This window comes from Macrobrachium nipponense, chromosome 22, assembly GCF_015104395.2.
Source record: "Macrobrachium nipponense isolate FS-2020 chromosome 22, ASM1510439v2, whole genome shotgun sequence".
NCBI lineage: Eukaryota > Metazoa > Arthropoda > Malacostraca > Decapoda > Palaemonidae > Macrobrachium > Macrobrachium nipponense.
Window position 1 is genome coordinate 78077733 of NC_087213.1, and position 25563 is coordinate 78103295.

General features: G+C 41.8%; 1 long non-coding RNA gene across 1 annotated transcript in view; it reads left to right on the forward strand.

Annotated features, from left to right (window-relative positions):
* LOC135198422 (uncharacterized) overlaps window positions 1-12748 on the forward strand; it is a 13944-nt gene extending 1196 nt beyond the window's left edge. The window contains exons 2-3 of the long non-coding RNA XR_010310805.1: window positions 11861-12027; window positions 12597-12748. This is a non-coding gene — a long non-coding RNA (uncharacterized LOC135198422). The remainder of the gene's footprint in view (window positions 1-11860; window positions 12028-12596) is intronic.
* The last annotated feature ends 12815 nt before the right edge of the window (window positions 12749-25563 follow it).

Sequence of the window (25563 nt, forward strand, 5' to 3'; positions counted from 1 at the left end):
ATATATATATATATATATTTTATATACTTATAAAGTCAGACAGGTAGGTAGACATAGATGGGCTTCATATAGAGATAGACAGAGAGATATAGTAGATAGATATTCAGATAGATAAAGAGAGAGAGAGAGAGATACACGCACTATATTGGACCTTAAGATATTTATGGAATGAATTTAATGAAATGAAGGAAAAGCTTTATATGTCATATGTAATATCTTACTGCCATGGCTGGTGAAATATTACAAAACAAAATAAATTTTTTCACAAAAAAAACAAATACCATTCAGAAATTAAAAAATTTTTTCACAAAAAAAACAAATACCATTTCAGAAATTAACATACTGAATTATTAGTCACCATAATTTTGTTCACACAAAACTTAACTACAAATGCATCAGAGTATTAATTATCAGTCTTATCATCATCATTAGAACTATCAGAAATAAATTAAATTAAGGCAAAGCTTTATATGATTACTTCAACGGTTGGTGAAAAAAGATATAATCTTTTTCACTTAGTAAAACTTCCAATATTATCCAGATAGTATAACTTCTTGAATTATTGATCATAATTTTGCTCACACAAAACTTAAATATAAATGCATCATATATTAATTATCAGCACCATCATCATCATCATCAGTAAAGCCATCAGAAATAACTTTAATGAATTAAGGCAAAACTTTATTAGCATCTTACTTCAATAGCTGGTGAAAAACATTTTTTTTTTTTTTCACAAAATGAACTTCCTTATCATTTGGGATATTAACTTACTGAATTACTGATCACAATTTCCTTCACACAAAACTTAACCATAAATGCATCACAGTATTAATCATCAGTCTCATCATCATTAAAGCTATCAGAAATGTGGCCATGAGTTCGATTCTTGAGCAATGCATTGAGGGGTCAGAGATGTGTTTTTCTGGTGATAGAAGTTCACTCTCGATGTGGTTTGGAAGTCATGTAAAGCCGTTGGTCCCATTGCTGAATAACCGCTGGTTCCTTGCAACGTTAAAACACCATACAAACAAGCTATCAGAAATAAATTATAATGAAATTAAGGCAGAATTTTATATTTTCAACTGCAAGGAAGCATAATTTCTGTAGATTTTCTAGAGAACCTTTCAGAATTCATTAGAGTACATTAGTGATTTGGGATTTCATGAGATCTATCAGAATTTCAGTAGATCTCATGAAATTTTGGTAGATCTGGCAACACTGCTTCCCAGGGCTCATTTGAACAATATTAGCGTATATATGTAACATTTATTGAAATTACTCAAGATTGCAGTTGTAATCAGCACAGTAAAAAACATATTGTTGCCTATATTAGTGAAAGAATGGGATGTCTTAGAACTGAATTCATTATTACCTTGTAATTGGTGGTTTTATCCTTACTGCCATCACATATGACACTCCACAGTGCTTATTTGATTATAATTATACACATTTTGTTCTTAATTCACTCCAAATTGCTCTTGAAATATGCTCAGAGTGTTGACAGCGAAGCCATGGTGGGAACAGTTTGTCTTAATGTACAGGGTGTCCAAAAAGGCTCAGTATACCATTACAAGTATTTATTGCTCAGAAACCATATAACAGAGTAATGCAGTTTTTGTAGAATGAAGTGCTCTGAATGTAAACTTGAATGTAGAACATTCTACAAAAAAACTGTATTACTCTGTTATATGGTTTCTGAGCAATAAATACTTTTAATGGTATTCGGACTTTATGGACACCCTGTATGTACATCTGGCTGCCAAAAGCACCTGCGAGCAGACGACATATTAGTGAATTGTTTATGACCAAAATTTTCTATTATTTTTTTTTATAGCACTTTTCATTGATTCAAATCTGTTACTATTTTTACTTTTATTTTCAATAATTGTACTTACGCCTGAAATAAATGTAACCTTTTATGCTTGCATGCTAAGTATGGCAAAATTTCATCATTTCCAATTTAGTGGAGCTTCACACATATGCTGATGCATTTACAAACTGTTTCCATGAATTTTAGTTGTCATAGTAAATCCAATAATGATAAACTAAAATTGCTCTAATATTTTATATATACTACAAATAGATATGCTAATTTCACTTATTTCCATGGTTTTGTGTAAGTCTTATGCCCAGTTTGGAGGGTAAACACATACCAATTGGCAACACTGATAAACAATAGGAGAACGCAAACACCGTAGGTACTTTCACAGCCAAACCGTTGATATTTGAGTCAGGAATCTAGTTACTTTATCAACAATGAATATTTTCAAATTAATTATCATGAATACATACTAAATTTATGTAATTCAAAACCTTACACTGATGTTTAACTACTTATTTCAAAATTATCCAGTGCACTCCTCTTCTTCTTTCCTGCCGAAAAATTGCGAGTTTCCTTGGACTCGAGGGCGAATGTCGCCATCGTTTAAGATTGTTGTGAAGAAAGTGTCTCATTGTCTATGGGTACGAGTGGTGTGTGGACTTAGTGTTAAGTTTTGTGTGCAGATGATTGTAAGACCAGGTTAGTTGAATCTTGTCACGATCCACATACCAGATGTAAATGTAGTGGTCAAGAGTTCAAGAAAGAAATCACTTGGTGTCGAATGTTGTGAATGGGATGACAAGCAATGGAAGATTTTTTAGGTCCCATCAGGACAAGATGGATAAGGATAGAAAGAGGAAAGCAACTGCTAGTGGAAAGTAAATCTAGTTTAGGTAATTTTCAAGCTGCTCAATTTGTAGAGAAAACGGATAGCATGATTGTTTTGCCTGTAATTCCTGTTTCTTCTTCAATCCTTTCTCCTCCTGCTCCTTGTCACTAACGCTCACTTGCTCCTAATCCCAACACCATTGCTAGCCTTGAGTCAGAATTCGATAAGAAGTTTGAATTTTTAGCGAGTGTGATGAAGGAACTTGGTGCTTCTGTTAAAGCCTTAATGGGAAAAGGCAATCAATCTAGTGTTAGTGCAGTGCATCCATAGTGATTGTGCAGAGGAGGGGGCTGTTCGGCCCACTGGTGCTTGTAGATGAAGGGCACTGTCTCGCTCCCCTGCACCGAGAAGAAGACACACCGGAGGTTTAAGGGAGGCCAGGGGGTTTTGCCCTTGGGCAGTCGAACCTGCTGGTGAACTTCAGGTGTAAACAGAGCACTACTGGAAGGGCATCTCTTTTAGTTTGCATATTCTGTCGTCGGAATCAGATGGCTTGAATGCCAACAAGAGTCGGTGCGAGCGCTTTCAAGATGTTTCGTGCCCCCTCAAGAGACAGTCCAAGGATGTTGATAAGTCCCCTCCTTCTAAGAGGACTAAAGAGGATGTTGGCAGTCCGTAACTTTCGCACAGCTATGCGGTATCACCACCTGCTTCGTCGGCTCCTCTTCCTCGTTCTGCCTTGGACAGCTTGGAGTCTTTTCCTTGTATGGAGCGTCAGTCTGTATGCTAAACATAAGATGGATTCTTTGGGGCGAGTTCCGTCGGCTTCGGAATCCTGACCTGTTCTGGATTTACCTTGGACTCTGTATGTATTTCTGAAGTGGTGCTGCGCTCTCATTCGGCTGAATGTTCGGCGCCAGTTGCCACACTCCCATCTTTCCTGACAGCTGAGTCAAGAGCGGTTTCTCAACTCCTGATCCTTAAACAACAGATGGATGACATCATGTCTCTTTTGCAGAAAGCTCCAGCACATTCCAAAACAGAAGATGCGGCTTTATAACCTATCTCTTCAGATGAGGAGGAGGAGGAACAGGATACGTCTCCTTAGTCTTCCTATTCCTCGTTGTTGAGAAGATATTTTGTCAACTTTCCAGGCTTTTTCTCTCTTGTGGGTGGCTCCAGTATGCCCAGCTTCGAATTTCCTCATGAGGAAAACCCGCTTCAGACAGTTTGGCCTCGCCCAAGTTGGCTCTCTCTTCGTCAACGAAGAAGGTTTTGAGAGACATGGACTCCTGGGTGAAGTTTCTTTTGCTTTCCTCCTTGCAAGTTGGTAAAGAAGGGTTACCGATTCTACGACACTGTGAAAGCTCCTTCCCTGGGAGTTTCTGCTTCCTCCCTGGGGGACTTCTTGGGCCTCATTGACGCTGCTATGCGTGTGACTGTCTTCAGCTAAAGTCACGCTATCTCATTCTCAGAAATGGATCAACCTTTCTAGGAGTTTATTCAAAGTTTTAGAAGTATATAGCTTCTTAGACTGGACAATCGGGATGTCAGTGAAGAAGATAGAAGATGGCCCGGTGATTGCAGAAGACATCGAAGCAGACTTGTTGGGGGTCTTGTCATGCACGGACAAGGCTATTAGAGACGGATCGGCAGAGTTAGCATCATTTCTCGTTACGTTTACTGAAGAAGAGGATTTGTGGTGTTCTTTCACAACCAAAGGCGTGAATACAAAACAGAAGTCTGCATTACTTTTGTTTGGCCCACTGGACAAGAAACACCTGTTCCTGCAAGATTTAGTGCAACAGATTTTGTTGTCGCTGCAGAAAAAGTCTACCAACGATCTTTTGGCATAATCATCAAAATGTCCCAAGGAACTTCACCCTAACCTCAATACTATTGTGAAAAATTGTTTTGGACTGCCATGGTAGGAAGTTTTCAGCTATATAATTGCTTGGTAAGTACAGGCAGTCCCCAATTATCGGTGGGGATTCTGTTCGGGGAGTACGGCCTGATGATAAGCGAAAATCTGTCATTTTTGGGGCTTATTGTTGCTGATAACCAGATTTTTGTGCCGATAACCGGTTAATGGAACCTCTTTTAAGTATGTGTTGGCGTTGATAACCGGAAATCAGCGGATTTCGGCGCTAAAGCTAGGCAATTGCCATAGAACCAGATTGCTAATAACCGGGGTCTGCCTGCACATGTAAAACATTATTATATAATAAAAATACATATCAATTTTCCTTATATACACGCCTGAAGTTCTTGACATGAATGGCCCATCTCAGCCACCCTCTAATCTGTGTGTGGGCTGGAAGGCAAAGGAAAGTGCAGACCATCAGGTAGTTAACTACCTTGTCAGTAAGTTTGAATGGATGATCCAACTCGTGTTGCAGGCTTGCCCTAATGTGAAAAACTCCAGGTTAGATGTTAAGAAAAACAACTTAATTTCAAAATATGCTATTCTGCAATGAAAGCTTTAGATAATGTACTGTATTTTGTTCATGAAACTTACCTGTCAGATATATATATATAGCTGTATTTTTCCGAATCCGACAGAAATTTAAACACTTACGACACACGCAGTGGGAGTCAGGTGGTTAGTACCCGCATCCCGCCGCTGGGAGGCGGGTATCAGGAATCATTCCCACCCATTTTCTATTCATAATTTTTCTGTCGCCGGTGCTGAAAACACCAGTTTGCAGCACCTCCGTCCAGATTTTGGAAACTTACTAGCTACTTGAGTATCCCTTTTGGTTTTTCTTTGGTATCTGATTTGGATCGGTGGCTTGGCACACGTTGACTTTGGATTGATTTGAATTTGGTATTGATTTTTCTTTGATCAAGATGTCAGGGTCTAGTTCTGCTAGCGCTAGATTTTGTTCTATGTCCGAATGTAGAGGTAGGCTACTGAAAGCTTCAGTAGACCCACATTCTGTTTGTAAAGTTTGCAGGGGGAATGAATGTACGTTTGAAAGTCGTTGTAAGGAGTGTGAAAGATTAACAGAGTCGGAATGGAAGGCGTATGAAACCTATCTTAAGAAACTTGAGCGAGATAGGTTAAGGAGGTCTTCCTCCAGGAGTGTTTCAGGTAGGCAAGATTTTAATTATTCTCCTGCTAACCCTCCTTCTGTAGATTATGCTCCTACCCCTGTAGTGTTGCCTCCGGCCCCGGAAACAGTGTCGGTAGAAGGTAATACTTTATCGCTAATTCTTGAATCGATTCGTAACTTAGAATCAAAAGTGTTAGCTCTGGAGAGCAAAAAGTGAAGAGAAGTGCAGTGAAAGTGCCCCTTGTGTAGTGGAGGGTGCGTCAGATCGGCCTCATTCCGCCTCTAGACCTAGACCTCTGCTTGACTCCCAGATTACGGGGAGAGAGCATGTCGAAAGTCGAAGGAGGGTTACGAGGAACCCCCACCGATCTGGCGTGCCTTCGGCAGCTTCTGACGAACCTACCCAGACTGCCAAGGAGCTTGCGCGTGCACGTCTTCTCAAGGAGTGCTTTTCTTCTTCTGAAGCTTCCTCCCCGCGCAAGGGGTGGAGCTCTCATACCGCATCACGTCCGCTGAAAAGGACGGCTCGCGTTCGGGACGCTTTCACGTCCACAAGTTGTTCTCCGGAACTTTGCTCGTCGCCTGATAGTGCGTTTGCTGCTTTTCCTCCGCAGAAGAAGCGTAAGGATTATTCGGAGGCGGAGTCTTTCCTAGATGTTTCTTGTTTTCAGAGCGCCGCAGTCGCTCTAAGGTGCGTGAAGTGGCGGTTCCTGGGAGTAGGAAGAAGGCGTCCCCTCGCCACTCGCCTGCTCACAGGATCAGCCCCTCCCCAGAAAAGGAGGCTTCGACCTACAAGCAAGATTCTCCAGTCTCTTCAGCAGCAACTTCGAGATGTTTTTTCTTCGAGAGAGACTGTTCCACGTCGCCGTAAGAAGGATGACAATCTTCCTGTGAAGAGGTCGAGGCGTTCTCCCTCTCCCTCTCCTCGCTCGTCTCTCTCTCCGTTTGAGTCTCCCTCTAGAGTTCGTTCTGCTCCCCAGCAACTTTCTAGAGGAGGCGAGAAATTCGTTTTTTCGCTCTCGTGAAGCGGTTGTTTCCGCTGCTACGAAACTTGTTGATAAGAAGCGCGTTTCTTTAGATGCCGAGCGCGCTTTCTGTGAAAGTCAAGCGCGCTTTAGTGGACGCCGAGAGTGATTCGGTGCAAGGTAAGCGAGCGCCAGTGGACGCTCAGCGCGTTTTAGTGACGCTCGGCGCGCACCAGTGGACGCTCAGCGCGCGCCAGTGGACGCCAGGGTGTACACCTCTTGCGGTCGAGCGCGCTTCAGTCGGCGCCAGTAGATTGGCTTCCGACGCCAAGCGCGCGCCTACGGACGTCAGTTTTCCACCTCCGCAAGCGCAAGCCGGAAAGCGGGAACTCTTCCTGTTCGCCGCTCTTTCTCTTTTGAGAAAGCTCGTGACTCTTCTTTACTTCCTCCGACTTCTCCAGTGTCTGAAGAGGAAATTAGTGACGCTTTCGTCGAAGTGGACGAAGAACAGCAGTTGGCTCCAGTTTCGACGGACTACAAGGTTTTGACTCGTTTGCTACAGTCAGTCTTTGCAGACACTTTCCAACCTAAAGCTCCACGTACTCTCCCTCTCAGTTTTCAGTCATCCAAAGCTACTAAGATCTCGGGCTTTGTGAAAATGAAGAAGTCGCTTTCTACGAAGCAAGCTTTTCGAAAGGTCCATGATTGGATGGAAAAGAGGAAAGCTTCAGGCAAGACTTCTTTCGCTTTACCACCTTCAAGACTTTGTGGCAAAGCTGGTATGTGGTATGAGACGGGAGAAAACGTCGGAGTTAAGCTTCCAGCCTCAGCTCAAGGAGACTTTTGGTAGTATTGTGGATGCCGCCAGAAGATCTTTTCTGTCTTCCTCTAAGGTCTCTTGGACGCATAGTGAGTTAGACTTTCACCTTAAAGGCCTCTTCAGGACACTAGAGGTCTTTAATTTTCTTGACTGGTGCCTAGGAGTATGGATGCCAGGTCCAGGAGTTCTGATTCCATCAGTCTGGGGGAGCTGTCCAGTGTATTGTCTTGCATGGACAAGGCCGTCAGGGATGGTTCTGAGGAATTGGCTGCTCATTTCAGCACGGGACTGCTTAAGAAGAGAGCACTTTTTTGCAATTTTACTGCAAAGTCGGTCTCACCAGCGAAAACAAAAAGCGGATCTTCTTTTCACTCCTTTCTCAAACATCTCTTCCCCCAGTCTATGGTAAAGGACATAGCTGCCAGTCTCCAGGAGAAAGCAACCAAGACCTTCTGGCACAGTCTACTAGGAAGCCTACTACTACTTCGTCTTCTGGGTCCTCTGCTTTGAAGAAATCGAAGCCCTTTCGATCCGCTTCTTCCTCGAAGCCAGCCCCTCGAGGAAGAGGCTCTTTCAGAGGCAAGACTCCCGCTCCTTCCAAGAGCAAGAAGTGAGAGGGAAGTCCTTCAGCCACCGGTAGGAGCCAGGCTTCTACATTTCGCGAAAGCTTGGGAAGAGAGAGGTGCCGACGCTTGGTCTCTGGACATCGTCAAGAAGGGGTACAGAATTCCTTTCCTGATGTTACCCCCGCTGTCTTCGACACCAAAGGATTTGTTCGCCTTCGTATCAGGGAGAAAAGCAGAAAGTGCTTCACGATCTACTAGATCAAATGATCGAGAAGCAGGCGGTGGAACAGGTCTTCGACCGGAGTTCTCCGGGGTTTTACAACCGTCTGTTCCTAGTGCCGAAGCAGTCAGGGGGGTGGCGCCCCGTTCTGGATGTCAGCAGTCTAAATCGCTTCGTAACCAAGCAGAAGTTCAAGATGGAGACACCTCAATCCGTGCTTGCAGCCTTAAGACCGGGGGATTGGATGGTCTCTTTAGACCTTCAGGACGCATACTTTCACGTCCCCATCCATCCCCGATCAAGGAAATACCTGCGGTTTGTCCTGAAAGGGAAGGTTTTCCAATTCAGGGCACTCTGCTTCGGTCTCAGCATTCCGGCAGCCGACCGATGGGTGTTCAGCCGTTCTGTTAGAAGAACCGTTGCGATGGTCGGCTCCATCTTGCGGAAATAAGGATCTCTCTCTAACCTAGACGGAACTGGCTTATTCGAGCCTCATCGCAAAGACCGGTTGTCTGAAGGACCTTCACACGACTCTGTCGTTACGAGGTCCTGGGACTTCTGGTGAATCTCGAAAAGTCGCATCTGACTCCTTCTCAATCCTTAGTCTATCTGGGGGGATTCAGATGGACTCAGTGGCTTTTCCGGGCTTTCCGTCCAGGGGCGACAACTTCAATGCCTGGAGAAAGTGTCGGCCTTTCTAGGGAAGGAAACATGCTCGGTGAGGGAATGGATGGAATGGTCTGCTAGGGGACCATTTCCTCACTGGAGAAGTTTGTTTCTCTTGGGAAGGAAGGTTGCACCTCCGACCACTTCAGTTCTTCCTCTCAAGCAATTGGTCACGCAAACAGGATCTAGAAGAGGTCTTGTTTTTGACGGAAGAAGTGAAAAAGCACCTCAAATGGTGGTTGGATCCAAAGAAGCTTGCGGAAGGACTTTCGCTCAAGCTTTGGAACCCCGACCTAGTGTTGTTCTCCGACGCGTCCTCCACGGGTTGGGGAGCAACACTGGGAGGGAGAGAAGTGTCAGGCACCTGGAGAGGGGAACAGGTGTCCTGGCACATCAATCTAAAAGAACTTTCAGCGGTTTACCTTGCTCTAAGGTTCTTCCAAGAGGAAGTCTCCAACAAAGTGGTTCAGATAAACTCGGACACACCACAGCTTGGCATACCTCAGGAAACAGGGGGGAACTCACTCTCCTTCTGTTCGCCATCGCGAAGAATATCCTGATTTGGGCGAAGTCGCAAAACGTCACGATTCTGACAAGATTTGTGTCAGGCGTGGAAAACGTGCGAGCAGACCTTCTCAGTCGGCAAGGACAGCTTCTGCCGACGGAATGGACCCTTCATCAGGAAGTATGCCAGGCGCTATGGAAGCTGTGGGGACGTCCTCATGTGGACGTTTTCGCAACTTCCCGAACGAAGAGACTTCCGCTGTATTGCTCCCCAGTTCTGGACCCGGGAGCAGTGGCAGTAGACGCCCTACTGTGGAATTGGTCGGGACTAGACATTTACGCTTTTCCCCCCATTCAAAATCCTAAGTGGAAGTAATGAGGAAGTTCGCTGCCATCAGAAGGAGCGAGAATGACCCTCATCGCCCCCTTCTGGCCAGCGGTCGACTGGTTCACGGAGGTGATGTCCTTCCTAGTAGACTTTCCAAGGACTCTGCCCCTAAGGAAAGATCTACTCAGACAGCCCCACTTCGAGAGGTACACAAAAACCTCCCTGCTCTGAAGTCTGACTTGCGTTCAGGGGACTATCAAGAAGTTAGCCAGAGCGAGGGGTTTTTCAAGACCTGTGGCAACGGCGATTGCCACCGCAAGGAGGCCCTCCTCAATCGCAGTTTACCATCAAAGTGGGCTGTCTTTAGAAGTTGGTGCAGAAGGAAGGGCATTTCCTCCACCTCAACCTCTGTGAGCCAGATAGCAGATTTCCTTCTTCACCTTAGGAAAGAAGCGAAACTAGCCGTTCCCACGATTAAAGGCTACAGAAGCGTGCTTTCTGTGGTCTTCAGGCATAGAGGACTCGACTTAGCGAATGATAGACATTTTCATGATCTCATTAGATCATTTGAGACTGTGAAAGTTCTCCAACCTAAAGTACCATCGTGGAACTTAGACGTGGTACTGAAGTTTCTCATGTCGAATCAATTTGAACCGCTCCATTTAGCCTCGCTTAGGAATCTTACTAAGAAGACCATTTTCCTAACCGCTCTGGCGACGGCGAAGAGGGTTAGCGAAATTCAAGTCATAAGCAAGCATATTGGGTTCAAGGATCATAGTGCAGTTTGTTCCTTAAGTCCTACGTTCTTAGCAAAGAACGAGAACCCTTCCAACCCTTGGCCGAGGACGTTCGAGATCAAAGGGTTGTCGGAGCTAGTGGGACCTGAAGCTGAGAGAGTCCTGTGTCCTGTCAGGGCTCTCAAGTTTTATTTGCAGAGAACCAGAGCATGCAGAGGTTCTTCGGAGAACTTGTGGTGCTCTGTGAAAAAACCAGATCTTCCGATGTCGAAGAATGCACTGGCGTTCTTCTTAAGAAGTACGGTTAAGGAAGCCCATGAAAAGTGTAGTGAAAGTGACATGGAGCTTCTGAAAGTGAAAGCCCACGAGTTGAGGGCTATTGCTACTAATTCGGTGGCTTTTCACAAAAATATGGCAATCAAAGATATTTTGGGCGCCACTTATTGGCGAAGCAATTCGGTGTTCGCTTCACACTACTGCGGGAGGTGGAAAGCAACATACGAAAATTGTTACTCGCTCGGACCATACGTCGCTGCAGACACTGTTTTGGGGGCAGGAGGTGCGCTCATCCTATCCTTTAATGGTTTAGGGGAGTTTTTAACTTGTGCTTATGGTTGTGGGGTTGAGAGCCTGCGGCGGATCTCCCTTCCATTAGCTTAGTCTATGTGGGATACTTTTGGTAGGCTACGCCAGGTGGTTTGGTTTTACTTCGTTGCCCTCATTTGTATGGTCAATGGTCTAGTCACGTCGTGGTCTCGCCCCTGTTGACAGATCATCTGGAGTGCACCAGCTTTATAGGTCTCTACCTTGCTGGCAACTCTAGTAGCACAAGCAGACTTATGCGGCAGTAACCACGAAGTCAGCTATGCTAACAGGTAAGGAATCAAGATATCAATTATCTGCATATATATGTTTCCTAAAATCTTCTATTCTGTCTACTCCCACCACCAAAGGTGGGATTCAGCTATATATATATCTGACAGGTAAGTTTCATGAACAAAATGATATTGTAATGATACAATTAAGTTTGTTCATACTTACTATGGCAGATATATATAATCAAGTACCCACCCACCTCCCCTCAGGAGACAGTGGAAATAAAAATTATGAATAGAAAATGGGAATGATTCCTGATACCCGCCTCCCAGCGGCGGGAATGGGTACTAACCACCTGACTCCCACTGCGTGTGTCGTAAGTGTTTAAATTTCTGTCGGATTCGGAAAAATACAGCTACACGTATATATATATCTGCCAGGTAAGTATGAACAAACTTAATTGTATCATTACAATATCATTTTGATACCAGACATTTTATTTACGTATAAAGTATGTTTTTTTTGTAGGTATTTTTGTGGTTGGAGCAAAACGCACTCCATTTGGCACATTTGGTGGTAAATTGGCTAATCGTACACCAACTGATTTGCAAGAAGTAGCTGCAAAAGCAGCTCTGTCAGCTGCCAATGTATACCCAGAACTCGTTGATTCAGTTATTATTGGTAATGTGATTGGGGTGAGTAGATACATTTGTATAATATTTATTAATGAAACATCAGTTCAGTTATGATAATATAAAATTTGAAGAACTGGTTGTATTTGAGATGGAATTCTGTACAGGAATGTTAGGTTCAAACTGGTGGATGTTTGAATTTTAGACCTGTAGAAAAATGATGCAATACTTGAAGTCATCTTTTGAATGCTTACTGTTGTGTGCGAGTATGTATCCAGTTTTACCATTATTTTAAGTTTTACATTTCAGATAGTTTAGCAGTTGATGTACTCTTTGAAACCACTTGCATTATCTTCTCTGATTGTATGAGTTGGATCCATTGATTTGGGGTTAAATTTTTCAAATTTGAAGTGATGCTTTTGTAGTATGAATTATCCTTTGCTTATATTGTAAAGAGTCATTAATCTTTTGTATTAATTTCTATAAACTTTTGTATAATTTTCTTAGAATCCTATTTAGAGTTAAAATATTGTTATAAGAATGTTTTTTCATCTTATTCTGAGTTAGATATGTTGTTCAAAAGTAAGATAGTCTTCTATTATTTTTAGTAGCTAATAAAAATTTCTCTCTAGTGCGCTCATACGGATACAATCTATGCTGCTCGACATGTAGGTCTTCGATGTGGAGTTCCCATTAGTGCTCCAGCCCTCTCTGTTAATAGGCTGTGTGGATCTGGATTCCAATCAGTTGTGAACGGTGCCCATGTAAGTTTTTATTTGTTCTACTATTACGGTGTTTGTTCTATGCTACAGAGGTATCAGTTTTCTGTTCTGCTTGACAATTTTTTACCTACATTTTTTGCACCGTGCTTAACACATTTTTAGATTCTTTTCTAGACAAAGTATCTGTTCATGTTTTTTATAAGAAATTTTGTCTACAAAATTAGGGGAATTGAGATAGTTGAATAGAAGTACTTGTAAGAAATAGATTTGTAATGAAAATTAACTTTGAAGTTGATAACTTGTTGAAAACTTTCAGATAATAAAACCATGTAGGCATGAAAGTTGATGGTGTCTTTTAAAAAAATTTTTTTTTCCTGAGGTTATCCTCATATTGATAAATTCTTTCTTTAGCTTATCTTAAATTTCTGTTTGGAGCTAATAAGTATTGTTTCTGTTTCATTTCTCTACACCCTCAGTTACAGAAATTGGTTATATATATGCATTTTATTTGTTTCATGGCATACATTTTGGCCAAAAACTGCACTAAACCCTTGTCAGTCCACACCACCTACCACATTTTTTCCAGTCTACAGTCACCATCTTCTGTCAGCTGTGTCTTAAGAACGTTATAACTATACAGTATATTTAAGGCCTCAGTTATTTAAAGGTTGTTATTTCTAAAAAAATGTGCTTTTGTTCCCATGAGGATACAAACCTTCGTCTTGTTGTCTATTTGGACTGTTGGCATCATTTTTTTTTTAATGTGCAGTGAAGGAAACTTGCACACTCCGTGATTGTGAACATGGCTGCTGATGTTAAAGCATAGGGCTGGGAATGTGTTCATAAACATCTAAAGGTCAAGCTTAAATTATTCTCATAGTGGTTATAGAACATGATTAATTGGCAGATTCGTAATTGCTGAAAATGATGATTAAGGAAATCAAATCCACTGTATTGTTGAGGCATTCATTGTTACAATGTAGTACTATATTGATTTGACTTCATTTCTTCACAAAGAACATAAATGTAAATATAACATCTACAAAATTCAGCTGCTGTATGTAGCAAAAGCAGTGGTATGTCACTTGAAAATTATTTTTTCTAATGGGATAGAAATCACAGCCTAATATCAAGGGGTATTCCTCAGCAATGAAATGAATTGCGTATTTGGAATGTGGTTACAGGAGATTTATCTGGTGGTAGGTTGGTCAATAGGCGGGAAATGCCGGTCGGGCTGTTGTCTTAGAAATTTGTTTGATTTTCATCTGCTGTGAGGTACAGATTTTCTGCCATCTGCTTGACTATTCAAAGTTTCTCTGTTTTCTGTATTTAAGATACACTCTAAGCTTTCTAATGAAGGCATCTAAGAAAAGAGGGGAAAAAAAGGAGCATTTGCCAGTGTTGTCATGGGCAATGTTCCTCCATTGATACCATGGAATCTTTTCAGTTCCTTCCCTCCCAACTCTTTTAGTAACCTCCTTGCTCCTTTGTTCTTCTTTGGCTGGTCCAAGGGGATGTGGGGGGGGTGGGGGGGTAAGGTAAGGGGAGCAACCACCTTGACAATCTCTTCTAATGATGAGCCATATACAAATGCTGGCTTTCCCCAGGTGATACTCCAACATGAATTTGTGCCACCCCTTACTCCTGCTAACATTGGCTGTTCATTGGGAATAACAAACAGTTTAGTGGAATACAGCACTCGCCCACTTTTGTACAGGAATAGGTTCGAGAACCTAATCAGGGAAATGCTGTGTTAATGCAAAAATCCCCTCTCAAAAATGCTTGTAACTGCCAAATACCCTGTGCCCCTTAAACTAAAATGCTTATAATAGTCTTATTTTAATATTTCACTGCTTAATTTGATAGTTAAAAAAAATAATACACCTTAAATTATTGTACTAAAACAATTTAATACGATTGCAGACAAAAATACACCGCAAACCATCATCCTAAAGCATCCTAGGTCATCTTATATTAGTACCCCTTTACAACTATTACTCTTAAGTGTATGTGCCCCATAAAATGCTTATAACAATTATATATTTAATAATTTTAAAATATTATTAATATTAATGTAAACAGGCAAAATATCTATAAAACGTTTAATACAAATTGAATGCATAAATATTTAATACAAACTAAATAAATCTGTCTTACAGAGTGTTCAACAACTAATCAAGTTACCCTTGTACGTATACAATTGACCCTCGCTATTAGTGGACTCAAGATTCGCAGACTCCTTCACAGATTTTTCTGTGGACCAGATATACCCATTACAGGCAGTCCCCGGGTTACGACGGGGGTTCCGTTATTAAGACGCGTCATAACCCGAAAATCGTCGTAAGCCGGAACGGCGTTCTTGAAAACATGTCCACAGGGAAAATTTCACTAATTTGCAATTTTTCTTGGGCCGTATCTCTAAAATTATCACTAATTTACTTTTTTCATGTGCAACACTGTGTATTCACAAATTACGTACTGTATATTTTCATTAAAATACAAAGAGAGAGAGAAGAGAGAGAGAGAGAGAGAGAGAGAGAGAGAGAGAGAGAGAGAGGAGAGAGAGAGATTACATAAAAACCATTAAATTCGTTGACCATTGTATGGCATTGTTAAGCTCTGAGTGTCACTGGAGTTATGAGGTAGGGAAATTGATACAGAAAAAGACGAAGGGAAGAATTTTCTTTTGAAAATTAGTTATCGTATTATTACTAATACTATTATTATTATTATTATATTATTTGAAAATATAATAAACACGTTGCATCTACCATAAAAATTCTCTCATCTCAGTAAGAAAGAGGAATTATCCTTACAAGTGAAATGGAAAGGTCATTTTCATCTCTTTAAAAGACGACCATTATGAAGTTTTTTGTAAATTTTTTAAAAATATGACCATTATGAATTTGTAATTAAAGTTTTTATTATTATTATTATTATTATTATTATTAAATAACTGAAATTATCAATAAACATTTTACATACTACAGTGGGGCCTCGTTATCCACGGGGGATAGGGCCCAGAACCCCCCGTGATAAGTAAATACCCGTGTTATCCTGATACCCCCCTCAAAAATGCTTAAAAACTGCCTACTTTAATAGTTACCCACCCAAGACCACTATTCCAATGTTTATAACGGCCTACTTTAGTTCAAACACCAAATATGTTTTCAACTATCACCTAAAACTAAATTCAAGACAGTTTTAAAGTTATTGTACAAAATTAGCCTTAAAAAATAAATGTAGTATATGCACTACTGTACATATGTAGCCTACTAGCCTAGGGATTACAGCTAGAAGCCTACATACGCATGGTGGGCCTCTTTTTTTTTTTTACAAGGAAAGAGAGGATGAGTGGTAAGAGAACTATCAAAATTATGTAAACATATGGGTACTCACCAACAATCTATGTTGATAAAAGATGGCGACGATTTTGCAGTGCAATCCAGTAATATAATAACGATAATGCTACCAACAGTATGCAGCGAAACATCTCTTCCCTTCGTCACAACACGTTTAATAGTATATTCCACGTAAAAAACCTTCATCTGACCTTTAGGCGTCTATCCCATAAGAGTAAAAGAATCAGGGCTTTTGGATGCCACATAATTAACTTGTTTATATGGGTTACAATTTAAAGAACGCGCCGCACACCACATTTCATAACAACAACAAACCAACCTTGGACAAACGTTGGACAAACGTGAGTAGGCCAGTGTTTGCCAACTGGGAATGGCAATTTCTTGCTAGATTTTGTTCCATAAAAGGCTAAAAAAAATCACATACCGTATATACTCGAATAAGTGCAATCTCCCATATCGTGCGACCCCCAAATTTTCACCAATAGACAGTGGTTTTTGTGTTTTGTCATGTATCTCATGTATCATGCAAGTTTCATAAGGTTGGGTGGTTTAGCCTGCTAAGGCCGAGTCATTTCAGATGTGGCTGATGCTAGTCAAGTTACGTTAATTTTCTTATTAATCTCGAGAATTTAATAGAAAATCTCAAGATTAAAAAAAAATCCCAAGATTTAATAAAATAATTGTAAAAATAACACGCCTTGGAGTCCTTAATCATTCTCTCTCTCTCTCTCTCTCTCTCTCTCTCTTCTCTCTCTCTCTCTCTCTCTCTCTCTCTCTCTCTCTCTCTCTCTCAGGAATAAATACGTACGTACTGTAATTTGAGTCTTTCACCAACGGGTATCAGTAAATGTGTAGACATTGTGTGCTGTGTTTAAAAAAATGTGCAGTACACACACATTCCGATGTTTCGGTTTTGGAATTTTTCAGATTTCGGAAATGTGAGGTCAGATGCATGATCAAAACAAACCACCACTACTGCAGCAAAAACATTTTTTCCCTTTATGTTTTTCATTATTGTTATTTATTAATTACAGTTTATTTAAATAAATATTAATATAATACTGTTACAAATGATGTGAGATAATTAAGATCACCTATAAGTAAATAGTGGGACAATTAATACCATATGTTCACTAATAGGTATTATTTTCAAAACAAACATTCCGTAAAACACAAAAATATATGTACATAACAATCAAAATATAATAATGTTTTGCAGTTCAACTTGTGAATTTTAACAATAAGTATGACTATATAATATATTTCACCATATCGATCTTGAAGTTGAAGAGTCATAAAATTCTTTGAGGATGGTCCGGAAAAGGATTTGTACTTTGTGATTACGTATCGCTACAACACCATGTGGTATTTTCATACCACTATATTGATGACGCATCGCTACGACACACTGGTGTTTTTCATACCACTATATGTTAAAGTTAAAAACGTGACATAGAATCGACTTTGCGACTTCATTCACTTTGATATTTTTAACGATACAATAACTATCATTTGTACTACTAAAACCATCTTCACATAAGTAATTTTTCGTAAGATATGTGTTGTTGCAAAAGCTAGCTTATACATAAAAGGCTTTTATAATTTCAAGTCATCTTAGATATACATACTATGCCACCCAAACTCATTGTGGGGAAATTTACTACTGTTTCCTCGGATATTGAAATACTTTAGCATCATTCAAACACTTTAATAATATAATGCATAAATACTAGGCTATACATATTACATCGTATACAAATACTACATCAGTATATACACATACTTTTATATACAAAGTTAACGTTATATAAACATACTTTATATACAAAATTAATCATATGAGTAGTGATCAGACAACAGCTGTGCACTGGACTACGTACGTACTTAAACTTGGAAGATAAAACAAACAAAAATTTTTGTTGTTGTTAGTCGCCGGGATAGATTAACATTTTTCCAGAGATTAAAGAGCTGAATTTTGTTTTGAAGGTATGTCAACCGCGTTATATATTATTGTTTTCACGAAGGAATAATTATATAAGAAAATTATTGAGTAATTTTTGCCGTCGGCAGTCAGAAAATCACGAACATGGTAACGTTCAAACCTAGTGCCATCCATGCCATATGTCTATAAATAGAACAGAAGCAGAGGGCAGTCATTGGATAACAGATCTCCATGACTACCAACCAACCAATCAGGTGTTAGTTATACTACTCTGTAATTTTTTAGAATGAACGTTTACACACACGAAGCTAACGATGATGTATGTGTTTTGCATACAGTACGTAGTTTTAGTTTTTATTATTAGTGTAAGTATTTTACTGATTTCATGAAGAATAGAATGATTCCTTCTCATTACTTTGAATGCAAAATGGCTTGAAGATTCTTCCGCAAAAAGAAGAGAGAAAAAAAAATTTCCTTAGAAGATGATACCTATTTACTAACGCGGTTGACATACCTTCAAAACAAAATTCAGCTCTTTAATCTCTGGAAAAATGTTAATCTATCCCGGCGACTAACAACAACAAAATTTTTGTTTTGTTTTATCTTCCAAGTAGTACGTACGTAGTCCAGTGCACAGCTGTCGTCTGATCACTACTCATATGATTAACTTTGTATATAAAAGTATGTGTATATAACTGTTAACTTTGTATATAAAAGTATGTGTATATAACTGTATGTAGTATTTGTATACGATGTAAATATGTATAGCCTAGTATTTATGCCATTATATTAATTAAAGTGTTTGAATGATGCTAAAGTATTTCAATATCCGAGGAAACAGTAGTAAATTTCCCCACAATGAGTTTGGGTACATATGTATATCTAAGATGACTTAAATTATAAAAGCCTTTTATGTATAAGCTAGCTTTTGCAACAACACATCTTACGAAAAATTACTTATGTGAAGATGGTTTTAGTAGTACAAATGATAGTTATTGTATCGTTAAAAATATCAAAGTGAACGAAGTCGCAAAGTCGATTCTATGTCATGTTTTTCCTAAACGCGTTGACTTAAAGGAGAACGTTATTTTGGTTGTTTTATCACTGCCTCAAACCCATAACAATGCAGTGTATGTATGATAATTCTAAACTATTATTCACTACCAAAATAACGATGATATTTTGTATTGAAAATTAATGTTACATATATTCCAAACATTATTACTACGTTGCATAAATAGTACTATAAATATTTCGAAAGATAATCTTGCTGTGAACGCTACCATAATTTGATTTTCGTATACGTACTTACATTTTGTCAGCTGGCTGGGCCTCGCATAGATAAAATTGATTTCACTGATATGGAATTACTCCACGAATAGCCTTTTTATTATGAAGATATGGCGACTTAAAGGAGAACGTTATTTTGGTTTTTAATGTATGACACTTACCTGGCAGGTATATATATAGCTATATTCTCTGTTCCACCTGGCAGAAATTTTCAAAACTCGCGGCAAACGCTAGTAACCTATTAGTAGTTTCAGGCAACCACCACCCCGTTACCGTGGCGCTAGAGGCTAGGAACCGTTCCCAATTGGGCCAGATTTTCTCTGCCAGCCGAACCGGCAACATTGTTGGTGGTTCCCTGCTAGAATTTTCATTCTCGTTTGCTGACTGATCTTGGATGTATTGTACTCGAACGTTAGCTTGGCATTCGCTTTGGATTGTTCTTTAAAGATGTCTGATACTGGAAGTATGTTTAGTGTGTGTGTTAAAGAGGGGTGTAAGGTAAGATTGCCGAAAGCTTCGGTCGACCCTCATACCGTTTGTAAGAAGTGTAGGGAGAATGTGTGTACTTGGGAGAATAAATGCATTGAATGTGAGAATTTATCAGAGAAGGAATGGAAGGTCTTTATGAAATATGTTGAGAGGCTTGAGAAAGATCGTGTAAGGAGATCTGTTTCTCGTAGTGAGAAGTCAAATTCTTCGAGTAAAAGGAGTGAATGTATTTCCTCTCCAGCTCCTTCTAATGTAGAATTGGTAGTTCCTTCTCCCCAGGTATCTCCTGCGCCCGCTGCTGTATCGGAGGAGGCGAACGATACAAATATTGTGAAAGTGTTCGCTGCCCTTGCGTCCATGGGCGACCAGATACAGCGACTTACAGATAGAGTTAGTGCTTTCGATGTCAGTGAAAGTGTAGTGGAGGGGGCGTCTGATCGTCTCTCTCGTTGCTCCTAGAACCTAGACCTCTGTCAAGCTCCAGACCCAAGGGAGAAGGCATGTCGACAGTTGAGGGAGGCGAGAGAGGTTTTGTCACGGTCAGGCGTCCTTCGAACAGTCCTGTTGCAAAAGTCCCAGGCGTTGCAGTTCGCCGCGAGAAAAGGCGTAACTGGGAAGTGTGCGTCTCGGAAGGTTCGACTTCCGAGCGAGAACGTCGGTATGCAGTGGTGTCTCGCCCACTCAAGAGGACGTTCAGGACATCAACTGCTCTCGAGAGACAGGTGCAAGATAGTGAGGCTTGGAGTAGTCCTGAGTGTTGTCATCCTCGGAAGACGGGACGCAGTGCCGATCAAGAGGAAAAGGATTTTTCGTACTAGAGAGGACGCAGGACGCACTGGTGATATACGTCAGTCTCGGCATGGTATTTCCATGGGAGAATCGCCTCCATCTTCTCATGTATCCTCCCCTCGTATTTCTCCGTCGGGTAGAGTACAAGATCGCTCTCCGTTAGGTCGCAGTCCCGCTCGTAATCCTCATCCTTCGTCGTCTACCATTTCAGGAGGATAGTACGAAGCATTTCTTACGGGAAATGCAGTCCAAGTTGGCAGGGCTGGTGAAGTCTTGGGATGCTCCTGAACAAGCATCTTCGAGGCGTAAGGACGATTTCCTTCCCATTAAGTCTTCTAAAAGGGAAGACAAGGACGCGTTCGCCGAGGACGCAGGGCGCACTGGCGCTAGGAGGAAAATAGTTGCGGAAGAAGCAGGACGCAAACGTCAGGACGCGGGAACAATGGTGGACGCAGGACGCAGGCGGCAGGAAGCAGGCGTGTCTACGATGGACGCAGGACGCAGGCGGCAGGACATCGAGAGGCGGCAGGACGCCGACGCCTCGGTAGCCGCAGGACGCAGGCGGCAGGACATCGAGAGGCGGCAGGACGCCGACGCCTCGGTAGCTGCAGGACGCAGGCGGCAGGACTCTATTCCTTCAACGAAGCGTCAATACGACGAGGATTTACAAGACATTTCTTCAGCAGAAGAAGAATTGGAAGTAATTGAAGAAAAGAATACGGAACCTTCTTCAGATTATAAGGTTCTGACTTCACGTCTTATGGCTGTTTTTGAGGGGAATTTAAACCGACAGCTCCGTTTTTATCCCCCTTATCACAGTTTTCCAAGACTAGGACTCCAAAGAAGTCCCTCTTTCCTTAAAATGACAATGTCAATTTCGGCAAAGAAGGCCCTTCAACGGGTGAATGACTGGATGAAGGAGAAGAAAGAAGCGGGAAAATACTCTTTTGTTTTTCCTCCAGCTAAGTTGGCTTCTAAATCAGGAGTATGGTACGCTACTGGAGAAAGTCTAGGCCTGGGAGTACCTGCCTCCTCCCAGGGGGACTTCTCCAGTATAGTAGACAGCTCACGCAGACAGGCGTTACAGTCTGCCAAGGTCTGGTGGACGTCTTCAGAATTTGACCATCTATTTAAAGGGATTTTTAGGACTTTCGAAGTCTTCAATTTCTTGGATTGGTCTTTGGGAGCGCTAGCGAACTCCCTAGAAGAAGAGGATTCGCAGGACTTAGAAACAGCTAAGAGCATTATGTCCTGCATGGATAAGGCTCTGAGAGACGGAACGAATGAAACTGGCTTCGTTATTCACAGCAGGAGTACTTAAGAAGAGATCGCTGTTGTGTTCGTTCGCTTCAAAAGGAGTTTCTAACTCTCAGAAATCGGAGTTACTGTTCTCTCCTCTTTCGAAACAGCTGTTTCCTTCAGAGGTGATTAGGGATATAGCTCTCTCCCTTTCGCAGAAAGCACTCAAGATCTTTCTTTCTTACTTCAGTTAAAAAGTTCTTACCAACCAAGTTTGGTGAAGAAGACTCCAAAGGATACTAGGCCTTCGCAACAGCCCTTTCGAGGAAGAACATTCGCTCGACCCGCCTTTAGGGGTAAGAGAGTACCCGCGAAAAGAAGAGGAGCCAAGACCCCCTCTAAAGAATGAGAACTCAGTCCTCCAGACGACAGTGGGAGCCAGACTTCAAGGTTTTTGGGAAGTTTGGGCAGAATATGAAGGCAGATCCCTGGGCTGTCAACGTAGCTCGGGAAGGGTACAAGATTCCTTTCTTGAAAAGACCTCCTCTCGCAACATCTCCGAGAGCCCTCGGGGCAAATTACAACGATTTAGAGAAGAAAGCGGCTCTGTGGGAGCAAGTAGCTTCCATGCTAGAGAAAGGAGCCATAGAACTGTTCTGGATCACGAATCTCCGGGATTTTACAACCGTCTGTTCCTGGTTGCAAAGTCCTCGGGAGGTTGGAGGCCAGTGCTGGACGTAAGTCAACTGAATCTTTTCGTAGAAAAAGACCAAGTTCACTATGGAGACGAACGATTCAGTACTGGCAGCGGTACGTCCAGGGACTGGATGGCGACTCTGGACTTACAAGACGCATACTTTCATATTCCGATTCATCCAGGAAGCAGGAAGTATCTAAGGTTTGTGATTCAGGACAGGGTCTTTCAGTTCAAGGCCCTATGCTTCGGCCTTTGCACAGCCCCTCAAGTGTTCATGAGGATGATGTCCAATGTGGCGAGATGGTTACATTTAAGAGGGATCAGAGTGTCTTTTTATCTGGACGACTGGTTGATAAGATCCCAATCAAGAAGTCAATGTCTGGAGGACTTGAGTCAAACATTGGACTTGGCAAAGACCTAGGTCTGGTAGTGAATATGGGAAAGTCTCAATTGGAGCCCCAACAACAGATAGTTTATTTGGGGATTCAGATATCGGCAGTGACTTTTTGGGCTTTTCCGTCCCCGAGAGGCAAGCCCAATGCATTCGGAAGGTGCAGGACTTTCTAAAGAAAGACCGATGCTCTGCAAGAGAGTGGATGAGTCTACTGGGGCACACACTCTCTTCGCTAGAGAGGTTCATTTCTTTAGGAAGACTGCACATGAGACCTCTTCAGTTTTTCCTGAAGGATTCATGGCCAAGAAAATTGCAACCGGATTCCTTCAGTTTCTAATTCCGGCCGAAGTAAAGGAGGAATTAAAGTGGTGGCTAACTCCAGGCAGGTTAGCAAGAGGGATGTCGCTTCAGCAGAAGAACCCAGACCTCGTCTTGTTTTCCGACGCGTCGGACGCGGGTTGGGGAGCGACATTAGGCCCTCAAGAGGTGTCGGGACTTTGGAGCAAGGTCGAAACGAAGTGGCACATAAACAGGAAGGAACTGATGGCAATTTTCTTGGCTTTGAAGCACTTCAGAGAGTTGATTCGAAACAAGACAGTGCAGGTCAACTCGGACAACACCACGGCTCTGGCATACATCCGGAGACAAGGGGGAACTCATTCTTTTCCCCTTTACGATCTGGCAAAAGAAATTCTGCTTTGGGCGGAAGAGGAAAAGGTCGTGATACTCACCAGGTTTATACAAGGAGAGAAGAACGTGGGTGCGGACCTGTTGAGCAGAAGAGAGCAACTTCTCTCGACGGAGTGGACGTTGCACATGGAGGTTTGCCAGAGCCTGTGGAAGTTGTGGGCCGTCCGGTAGTGGATCTGTTTGCGACAGCCAGAACAAAAAGGTTACCAACATAATGCTCTCCGGTTTCAGACCAGGAAGCAGTGGCGGTCGATGCACTTCCTGATGGATTTGGTCAAACTTAGATCTGTACGCTTTTCCTCCGTTCAAGGTGCTGGGGAAAGTGATGAAGAAGTTCAGGGAGAGCAAAGGTACGAGGATGACCTTAATAGCCCCGTTTTTGGCCGGCCCAAAGTTGGTTCACAGAGGTACTGGAATGGACAGTAGATACGCCAAGGACTCTTCCTCTAAGAGTAGATTTACTCAGACAACCCCACTTCGACAGGTTTCACAAGAATACCCTCGCTCTGGGTCTGACTGCGTTCAGACTATCGAACGTCTGGTCAGAGCGAGGGGATATTCTAGAGAGGTGGCCAGTGCAGTGGCTAGAGCCAGAAGAACCTCCACAATCACAGTGTATCAGTCGAAGTGGGACAATTTCCGGAAGTGGTGTAAGAACATGGAAAGTGTCTTCATCCAGTACCTCTGTGACCCCAAATCGCAGATTCCTTCTATACTTGAGGAAGGATTTACGCTTGTCAGTTTCGACAATCAAAGGTTATAAGAGTATGCTAACCTCAGTGTTTAGACACAGGGATCTAGACATCTCGAATAACTTAGACCTTAGAGATCTGATTAGGTCGTTTGGTACGAAGAAACAATCAGAATGCAGGCCACCTGCTTGGAACCTTGATGTGGTCTTGAAGTATTTAACTTCTAGCAAATTCGAGCCGTTAGAGGAATCCTCTCTGAGAGATCTTGCTAAGAAAGACTATCTTTTTAGTAGCATTAGCAACTGCTAAAAGAGTTAGTGAGCTTCAGGCCATATCGAAGAAGGTGGGATGGAGACATGGCAATGCAGTGTGTTCATTCCAAGAAGGTTTCTTGGCCAAGAATGAGAATCCAGCTAATCCTTGGCCAAGATCCTTTGAAGTTTTGGGTCTAGCTGAATTGGTGGGTCAAGAGCAAGAAAGAGTTCTCTGCCCAGTAAGAGCGTTGCGATGTTATATAGAAAGAACAAGAGTTATCAGAGGGAAGTCTGATGCTCTGTGGTGTTCAGTTAAAGATCCCACTAGACCCATGACGAAGAACGCTCTAGCCTTCTTCATGAGAGTTAATTAAAGAGGCTCATATGTTGTGTGAAGAGCAGAGCTTTGGTATTTTGAAAGTGAAGGCTCATGAAGTCAGGGCAGTGGCGACTTCATTAGCTTTTAAAAAGAATTTAGCCCTCAAGGAAATTATTGAATATACATATTGGAGAACTAATTCAATATTCGCGTCTCATTATCTTAGGGACGTTTCAGACAACCTTTGATAATTGTCAGACGCTAGGTCCATATGTGTCCTCAGGTACAGTATTGGGCAAAGGAGTTACTACCCCATAAACCTTCTTTTAAGCTAGTTGATTTTATTATGGTGATGGTGTTTGTGTTTATTGGTCGTCTGAGAAAAGTGTGCGGTACTTTTCTCAGTCTTGTTAGTATGATCCGGTGATGGTTTGTGTGTAGTTCAGGTAAATGATCTGTTACTAGCTTGAATGCCGTGGCATAAGAGGGCTGTAAGGTTCTGTCAACACATTGGTCACGTCCAGTGGTCAGTTCCAGTCTTAGCTTCTTCAACATACAGGACACTTCCTTGTTGAGAGCTACTAAGGTTTAAGCAGGCTTAGAGGCAGGACCTATGAAGTCAGCTACCTTAGCAGGTAAGGAACCTGGAGTTTTAATAATATTTTAATGATATTTTTATACTCTAAGAATGTTGCTGTCCCTTGACCCACCTCCAAATGT